The 10,209-nt window shown below is 34.0% G+C and overlaps 1 long non-coding RNA gene across 1 annotated transcript; it reads right to left on the reverse strand.

Moving 5' to 3' along the window:
• Window positions 1-3,289: 3,289 nt before the first annotated feature.
• On the reverse strand, window positions 3,290-7,169 carry LOC132626346 (uncharacterized). The gene is made up of 2 exons (XR_009577244.1): window positions 6,609-7,169; window positions 3,290-3,673 (listed from the first exon to the last, which is right to left on the reverse strand). It is a non-coding gene; the product is annotated as an uncharacterized LOC132626346 (long non-coding RNA).
• Between the last annotated feature and the right edge of the window lie 3,040 nt (window positions 7,170-10,209).

The following is a 10,209-nucleotide window of genomic DNA, read 5'->3' on the forward strand; positions in this document are numbered from 1 at the left end:
ATCAGTCTCTATGATTTTGGGGTGCAAACTACGATTGACTGCTACTTGAGCCCTCAAAAAAACTTGTGGATTTCGAATTTCGTGTTTGTGGGTATTGTAAAGGGATCCAATGAGACCAGTAATCCAATTGCCAAGTGAATCCCAGAAAGCGTCACCTATTCCGCTCTTATCAGTGGTGGGTGATGCAACACCATTAATGTTACCTAGTGATTACTGCTGGTATAGGAGGAAAATATGCAGCATCAAAGATAGATATAAGCAAGGATATGTGGTCATGTGGTGGACGGGCGGCTGAAAGCTGATGGGAAATACACCATCCAAAGTGGGTACTATTTGCAGAAAGGGTATATGGAGTACAGTAAGAGCCCGTTTGGATTGGCTTACAGCTTAAAGCTGTTTGCAGCTTATAAGCTGGTCCAACTTATTTTTTTTGGCTTATAAGCTGTTTTCAGCTTATAAGCTGCTTTAGATAAACTAAGTCAAATGGGTCCAATTATTTTTTTGAGCTTATTTTAAACATAAAATGACTTTAAGCTGGCCAGCCAAACACTCAAAAAAGCTGAAAACAGCTTATAAGTCAACTTATAAGCCAATCCAAACGGGCTCTAAGTACGCCCAAACACTGCTTCATTGGTTGTCTAGTAAGATTGAAGAAGATTGGAATCATAACAGATGAAAGTTGTGTCCTACGTGGAGGAGAAGTTGAAAGCATTGCACCCTTATACTTTGAGTGTCAGTTCTTAAGTACTTTCTTGGACAATATAATGAATTGGATGGGGACAGGAATTCAGAACACTGAAGTCCATGGAATTCTGAGAAGAATGACAAGGAATAAAAGAGGTAAGAATTGCAGAGACTTCATCACAGCTGTGCTGGTAGCATTGGTATACAATATCTGGAGGGCAAGGAATGAAGCACTGTGGCAAATGAAAGTAACATTGCCAAGAGTAGTCTATGATAAGATCCAACAAGAGGTGTATATACGATTAAATAGCAAAAGGAGGAGAAAGGAAAATAGACAAGGAAGACAGTGGATAGAGATTATATTAACACACCTAGAAAGATAGTGTAAACTTATTTCTTATTGCTTGCCTAAGTCTTAGCAGCAATGTAGGACATATGTACTTGTTTGCCTGATGATAAATCAAGCTTTCTTTTCACCAAAAGAAATTTTTTCCAAGTGTATTTTTTACTACAACTACTCAAGTCTCTAGAAGCAATTACAAGAACAATAACAGGGTATTCATAGAAAAGGGTTCTAACAATTGTTCGGGTTCTCCACCAAAAAATTTAAAGGTAAAAGTACGGAGTCACATAACAAGGATTTAAACCCAGATCGACCAACAAGTATGCATCGAGAACAAATAGTTAGAATACCTGTGATCACAACGTCTGAGGCTTTAACCGTCTCCCTGCGAGCCAAACTATAAAGTCGAGCTTGTCCTCCATTAGCGGTGTTAGCAATCGCTTTACCAGCCCCATTACTATGAGCATTACGAGCATTGTTAACATAAGTTTAATCCATATCTGTGAGCAACGAGTATCGAATACGACAGAACGATCCTAAGGAGAAGTTCAAGCTCTACAGCACAATCTAGAATCAAGAAAAATCAGAAACACCTATACATGTCCTAGTGATACATCCATACAAGTAGCTAGTCTGTATGAAGAAGACTCCACTAGACACAACTCGATAGACAATCCTAGGACACTTCTAAACCCTGGCTCTAATGACAAGCTTATCACGCTACAAAACCGACCCTCGGCCCAGGCATCCGAGGCTCAGGAGCCACATCGGAAGTACCTTATAAAGTCAATAAACGTCTATACTTTCATTGTTAGGTCATTAGAATTAATTAGAAAGCTACTAAAGGCTAATAAAAACATGCCCATACTTATAACAAATCAGCGGAAGTCAATAAGTAATTAAATAATCATAAGCCTAGCGAAAGACCACAACAAGTCATACGAAACTTCAACAGTCTACCCATTGTCATGCCCTATTTTTAACGGGTTAAAACTAGTTCACAACTTATGACTATGTTTCCTCTGGTTTTGTAAATTTTCAGAGTCGCCACCTAATTTTAGGAAATATTAGGAAACCATTTGTAAAAAAAATGTAAACTCCATTTTTAGTCTTTGAAGCCTGTGAAATTCTAGGTAAGGATTTTATTTACCCCGAGGGGAAGGTATTAAGCATCCCTCAGAGCCTATCCGAGGACAGTCTTTTTAAACTTAGTTTAATTAATACTAGAGAGGGACTATCTAATTATTTATTATCACCTATTTAAAGAATTGCGAAAAAGAAACTACTCTCTCAAAACTATTTGAATAAAAAAAAAGGAGGTTTTTAATGTAAATATAACTATGTGAGTAAATGCATATTTATAAAGGAAGTAGTTAATACTAATGTATGCATGAGGAAAATATGTGTGATATTTATTTTATATGAGAATAGTAAATGTCATATAGAATGAGGAGATGTATATTTTTTACAAGAAAATAATCTACATATGTGATAGTATACCCTAGGTGAATACTTAAAAAATAGTTATGATGACACGATGATACTATATGTGTACATATAATGAAAATTGACTAAGGAAAATAAAAAATAAGATAGTACAGGTACGATATGCGCATATGAAAATAGCATGTTGGTACACTCATAATAAAGGAAAGCAATTAAGACAAGATGTAAAATTGTATGTATTCGGAATATATATATTGTTTTCAAAAGAGTACGTATGTATATTTTAGAAGATGAGGTATAATATGATTGTTGTATATAATGTATACTAAAGATAAGTATTTATAATATAACGTACATACGTATACATGTGATGAGAAAATGATTAAAGGTATTTAAAGTAAGAATAGTATACATACATATAAAATAGGATCTTTATATATAAAGAAGAGTATATACCTTGTAGTTCTTGAAAAATATTTGGATCACTATACTTGGATCCTAATATGATTTCCTTGTATTAAACTTAAAAAATTAGGCCTGTTCCAATAGGTTATAGTATTATAGCAATTAAAAAAAGTACAGGTCACGTGTTAAGATCACTTAGGCCTCAAGATTAAATCTACTAGATAGGACGTTGCCCAATTCTGAAAATCTGCACCATTAAACTAATTGTTTGGGGATCACAAAGAGTGTAAAAACGTGAGTGCGATATGCTTTGTGAAGAAATCAGATCTGTTACTTATTTATGAAATCAAGTGTGACTAAAAAAAAAAAACTTAGAACAGTGTCCTCGTAAAAGAAAAAAAAAACATCAGCTTATTTCCTTGTGGAAGATAATTTGAATCTAGAAAATATACTAAAAACATTCCCTTAAAATGATTAGTAAAATGTCTTTCACTCTAAATCGGGATTGGTATCTAAAAAGGGAAGGGAAGTAAATGACTAAATTCACTATCATACTAAACCATTTTTCCCGCAAGTTCGTACACAAGCGAGAAACAAATATGCTACAAATACAATCCATAAAAAATGTTAGTCAAGAATATAAACATGTATATACATGATAACAAGAAGACACGAAATTTAAAGAGAGGAAGGAAGACGGGGACGCTAGACACGAGAAATTAAATCCTGCAACTGGCGGTTCTCTGATATGGGCAGAATCCGGAGTTGCCATAACTTCAAATGCTCCCAAGGTTCCTCATGAAAAAAATAAAAAAAATAAAGATAAGGATTAGAAACAATTCTCAACAAGGAAAAAGGAAACTATATATAACTTTAATTAATGAGAGCTAGATAAAAGAATCAAGACAACAGTACTAGCAAGCTGCTCTAAAACAGTTTCAAGACAACAAATGTCGAAGCCAAAGATGCAGCAGCCGTGGGCTGAACAAAGCAGTAGCAATGGCCTCAAAACTTCGAGCAAAATGCAGCAATTATGGCCTCAAAACTGACCCAAAAATGCACCAGCAATGGTCTCGAAAGAAAGAGATCAGCCAGCCCAAACAGCAACAGCTAATGAGCCTCAAAGTTGCCCAAAACTCGGCTCAAAATCACAACAATAAACAACTAGTACAACAGCCAAAGTGTAGTTTCAGTTTCTCTTTTATAAATGCAGCAACAAACATATCAAAATGTAGTATTTGTTCTTCCTAGTGCAGCAGCAGCTTAAAGTGCATCAAACAAAAAATGGACAGAAACTATTTTTTCTCGAGTGTAGCAACTGCTCTTTTGGATTTTAGACAAAGAGCAGCAGCTAAGTTTTTTCAAAGTGCGACACATTAAGCCTCCAAAATACCTAAAAACGTAGCAGTTGTTTTGGCTCCAAATCTACTTAAAGAGCAGCAGCCATTTGGCCTCAAAACAGTAGCAAATTGATCCAGAACTATGGCAAACAACTCTCAACTGCAGCCACTGTTTTTGCCCTCGGAAGGCCGCAACGAGATAGCCTCATAATGCAGCCAAACAGCCTTAAAGGTGCAACAATAATCTACTCTAAACTGTAGCAATATTTTGGCCGAAACGCAGCAGTAATTTCAGCCCAAACTAGCATCGTAATGCAGCAACCAATTTGCCAAATGCAGCAGCAAAAATAGTAATTAACAATATGCCACAACTACAGGCAGCATAGCAAGTGTAGCACAGCAGCAAATTTACTCAAGAGGATGTCATCTTTCAATCTCAAAAATGCAACAATGATCCAACTAAATGCAGCAAACTTATCAAGAAATGTAGCAATAATTGGCTCGAAAGCACAACAGCAGTTGGCTCGAACAGCCAACATTCGAAGTGCACCAGCTAGGTCTCAAAATGTAGCAGCTTAGGAGTGCAGCAATTTGGACTTAAAGATGGCATCTTTAAGTCTCAAAATGCAGCATTTAACTTAGTGACATAACTCAACTCAAATTAATCAACGTTCAGGCCAGCAATCTGCCCTTGAAAGGCAGCAGCAAATGGCAAGAAAAGCAGCAGCAATAGGATATAACAAAAATTGGACAGCAGCTAATTTTAAACAGTAAGACAGCAACTAATTTTTTCCAAAAATGTAGCACTTTGAGAGCCTTTAAAGTGCAGCAATCTAAAGAAATGTCGCAACAAGAAGTAGTAATCGACAATAGCCAGCTAATCCCAAAATGGCATCACAGAGATACAGCAGTTCGTGGCCCAGAATATAGCAAGAAAATGGCTAGAGAGTGCAGCAGTTCATGGCCCAAATAAAGCAGAAAAATGGAGCATCCAACCATATCAAAGTTTAGAGAACTTTTACCTTAAATGCAGTTCAATATTTTAGAAGAAAAGAAAACCAAATGTTTAACTACAAACTCAGATTTTTGAAAGGAATTTTGAACAGATACAGCCCAACTATTTTAAAACAAAAACATTTCTTCCAAGAATACATTAACTAACTTTAACAAGATTACTAAATAGGGAATGCAAGATTGTACTGATTTTTTTTTTTGATGTCTAATTAACATGATTTTCAACCACCACTCACCCAGGTTCTATTCTCAGCCAAGTTACTTTCAAATGCCCTCATGAAACTCAGGGCCAAACATATATGATCTATTAGCACAATATGAAAAAAGTTATTCTGAAGTGGGTACAAATTAATTCCTATGACGAACCTTTTCTTTCTTTAAGAGTGTGATAAATGTTACTACTGAACAGCAAGTCAACATGCTCACTTTAAAAGAGAAACAAAAGTAATTCTCAAAGATATGCTAAGAGGTCACAGATCGTTCAAACACAAAAGAGTGGGAACTTAAATACTTAATCTAATTCATCAAACTAGAAATAAAGGAACTTAACTATTCCTATTGCATATAATCAGGTAGCAGAACCATACAAATAAAGTGCCAAAGTAAATGTGGCAACAACAACTAAAAAACAAAAAGAAAGAGGAAGCAGCAGTGACAAGATTTTAGTACATCAATGGTACACAGATCTTTAAATCAGACAAGAAAGATATATAGGAGATGAATTTTCCAATGACTAAATACAGTGACTTTATCAGAGACCATCGGGGTAGTTTTTAAAAAAAAATGTGATTCTTTGATCATTTAAGGTGCTTAACAAAATCAGAAGGAAGTAGAGCTGAACCACAGGTTTAGGACAGTATCTAGGCAAATTTTGTATTGAAAGTCAAGCAATCTGAATCTCAGGAACGGAAGTAAATTTAAACAAGTCTGCATAAACTACACATGGTCTTAACAGCCTTTTTAACTAATCACTTCACTTGAGCTCATCTAAATGATACTTCCTTTTGTTCTACCCAATTAAACCAACTTAAAGGAATGTTGAGTAATCAATCATTAGAATTAGTTTAAACTTAAAACTGATCCTTATCATATTTTATACAGGTTTAAACAAGGACTAACTTATATTGTGACTTGAATCTGGAACAACTAGGTTCATGTCACATTAGTCGAACTAATTAAAATGAGAGTTAAGCCACACTAAACCAGTACACACACAATAATCTTTTTCACCCAACTAAACAATCTCCGTCATACATAACTATAGAGTAGTCTAATTCAAACAATAACACAAACAAACACTAAACAAAACTAGTCGCACACCAATAATATACTGGACATATTAAGACGGAATTTAAAGGATAAAAACTAGGGATTACCTTTTCCGTGACAGCAAACTGAGGCTAACGTCGTCGTCGAGTCTCCGAATCCGCTTGAAGAGCTTGTTTAGCCGAGAACCACCAAGAATTCGACAAAACAAAATTAGAGTTAAAAGAGAGATTTTTTAAGAAAACAGATGAGATTTTTTGGGTTATTCCAGAGGAATTTCCAACACTTGAACCTTGTTGACTTAAATGGGATTTTCTACCCTTGAAACTTGTCCTAAATAGCTCACTAAGGGCTTCTATTTATAGGTAACAACTGAGGGTTTCAACAGCTCCACAAAGAAGCAAGAATTCGAAATTCAAAAATAAGGGAAAGGGGGGAAATTTTGGGAGATATTTTCAACAGATGAGATGATGAAAATAGGGATGGGACTTACCATGAAATCCGCTGAAATCGCACATGGGCCTGCAAGCTTCAGAGATGGAGTGTGAGAAAGGAGAAGAGGGCTGTAAGCGGATGTGAGAGGTGAGCAGCAGGCGGATTTGGTGGGATATTGCTAGGCTTACGTTGAAGAGATAAGGGGATCTCTTGGTTCAGTTGCAGAGAAAAAGGGTTTGCTTGGTTCTGTACTGAAGATGGATTAGGAACTTAAGGGGGCTTTAGTTGTAGGTGTTTGGGCCGGGTCGGGTCGGTGGGGATGTGGGCTGGGGCATTTGTTTGGCGAATTGGGCTGCTGAAAATGGCTTTCAAGAAGAAAGGGAAAACTACATATATATATATATATATATATACATACATGTTAAGGAGAAATATTTACGGAACGTAACGATAGTTTTCCTTATTTACAAAACATAACGATATATTACGAAACATGACGGATTTTCATATTTTTTTCGTTTTTTTATTTTTTTTTTCCAGAAAATATATATATTTTTTATAAAAAAAATATATTTTTTAAAAAAATATTTTTATTTAAAAAAAATAATTTGTATATATATTTTTTTTTATTTTTTTTGGCTCAAAGGCTTAAAAAATTACCTCAAATTTTTGTGTATGAAAGTTGTATGAAAAATGTATGAAATATGTATGTGTGAACGAAATTTTTAATATAATTTTCATATACAAAATTTTGAGCGAAAACTTTAAGCCTTGAATATTGTATGAAAATTATTACAATGTTATTGTAGTTGTATTAATTTTCCAGAAACCTAATATAAACTTTATATACAAAAAATGTGAATGAAATTCTAAGTCTTGAGAGAGATATACACATTTCATACTATTCTCATGCATAAAATTTTGAGCGTAATGTTTAAGCGTTGATCAAGATATACACATTTCATACGTTCTTCATACATAAAATTTGAGCGAACTTTTTAAGCCTTGAGCAAGATATACACATTTCATACACAAAAATTTGAGCGATTATTTTAAGTCTTAAATATTGTATCAAAGTTGTATACAATGTTATTGTAGTTGTATTAATTTCACAGAAATCTAACATGAACTTTATACACGGAAATGTGAGCGAAATTTTAAGACATGAGCAAGATACAAATTTCATATTGTTTTCATACACACAATTTTGAGCGGATTTTTTAAGCCTTGAACGAGATATACACATTTCATACATTTTTCATACCGTTTTCATACACTAAATTTTGAGCAAACTTTTTAAGTCTTGAGCGAAATATACACACTTCATACGACTTTCATACATAAGGTTTTGAGCGAAAAAAATATTAATTTAAAAAAAAAAAAAAATTAAAAAAAAATATTGTTTTTAAATATAAAAAAAATTAAAAATATAAAGCATGTTTTGTATAGGATTTGTAATGTTATGTTTTGTAAATATAAAACTATCGTCACGTTTCGTAAATATTTCTCCTTAAGATGTATATATATGTCAAAGATCCTTCAAGAAATAAGGATTGGCCCAAGTTTAAAAATTAGCTGAATTAGTTCCTAATCTTACTTTCTCTAATCCTTTTTTACTTCAATCAATTAAAATATGCTTCTTTATCCTAATTAATTCTCGCAAAATGCATGCATATATAAATTACAATATAAGAAATCTAATTTACATATTTAGTTTCAAAGCAGAGTAAAATATTATTGGTACAACAACAAGTAGGATTAAAGGAAAAATGCCAACACCCATATTGATATCGGAATATCAACGTTATTTTCGAGTGATTTTAGTTATAAAATGTTGTGTTTGTAATTTTTTTTTTTTAGGAATGATAAAAATAATCTTAATAATATCTCAAAAAATTAGTCTGGTAATTAGCGAAAATATTCAAAAACTTATTTTGGGGAATTTTCAGGACTAAGAAGCATAGTGAAATTAATTAAATAAAAAAGGAGGGCCCAAATTGGGTGTCAACACCCACAACACAATGTATTACTATGGAGCTTCCATGAAGATAAACAAAGCCTAACACATTGAGATAACCCGAAAACTAAAACAATAAAACTAGATAGATGGGGTGTCCCATGAACAAGGGTGTGGGCTCACCAATAAGTCTAGAAAGTAGCAAGTTCTCCAACTCCGTACGCGTACCATGAACCTGTTCTTCTTCGTTACCTAACATACTACTAAAAACAACAATGGTATGCCTGAGTACTAGGTACTGAGTGAGTGTCTCTGAACAATAGTTAATAGTAAAATATATAAGTAATAAGTGTAATTAAAAACCGTATTGAGAACCAGTTCAAAACAAATGATAACATCTCATGAACTTCTAGTATAAGTCAATGATAATGAAATAATCACATTGAATCCTTAAGTCACTCTCGTTACCTCAAGTTCTTTCAAAAACAGTTCGAAAACCAAAAGTAAAGTAAATCATCAAACTTAGTAAACATCATCAGTGAGAAACTAACAACGAGGAAATAAATCAAGTTCAACTCATTTACCATACTAAGTCTTTCACTTACGAACCTGAAATCATGAACTCAAAATCATTAACAAGTGATAGAAACCATGGAGGTTCAAATATTTACATTAAGGAGCAAAAAAGGTCACTACCAAGATTCGGGATGAATCTTCTACAAGAGGGGGAGAATGATAGCAACTAAGGAAGCTTAATTTTCGTTGAAGACTAAAAAATATCAAGATGCTTTAATGGGCTTCATTTGGTAATGAAAACATGTCTTGTAATGGAGGAATAGCTCCAGCCCAAAGTAGATCTTTTGGGAAAGTCTTAATACTAATTGGAGGCCCAAATTGAAGACCAAGATGAGTTGGATTATGGCCCAAAACATGCCCAAAGAAGAAACAAGTTCAGCAGCCCATACTTGTGTTTCTAGAAGGTCATTTAATGCAATGTTGACTACATTTAATGTTTTTATTGAACAAAGTGTTGGTGGTCTTCTATGCACATTGGAACAAATGTTTGGTGGTCTTCTATGCACTTTGGAACAAAGAATTGGTGGTCTTCTATGCAGCTTGGAAATTGCACCTTAATTAATTTAGGGTGGCAGCCACCATTTCTCCTATATAAAGGGGTGTTTTCTTTTTCATTGTAACTAAGTTTGAATATTAATAATATTAGCCTTGTGTTTGTGGAGACCTTTGAGGTTCTCTTTTGGGTTATGCCCTTTTTGTTCTACTTTGAACCGCAACTCGGATTCTTCGATGGTAAGATTCCT

This window comes from Lycium barbarum, chromosome 2, assembly GCF_019175385.1.
Source record: "Lycium barbarum isolate Lr01 chromosome 2, ASM1917538v2, whole genome shotgun sequence".
Classification (NCBI taxonomy): Eukaryota; Viridiplantae; Streptophyta; class Magnoliopsida; order Solanales; family Solanaceae; genus Lycium; species Lycium barbarum.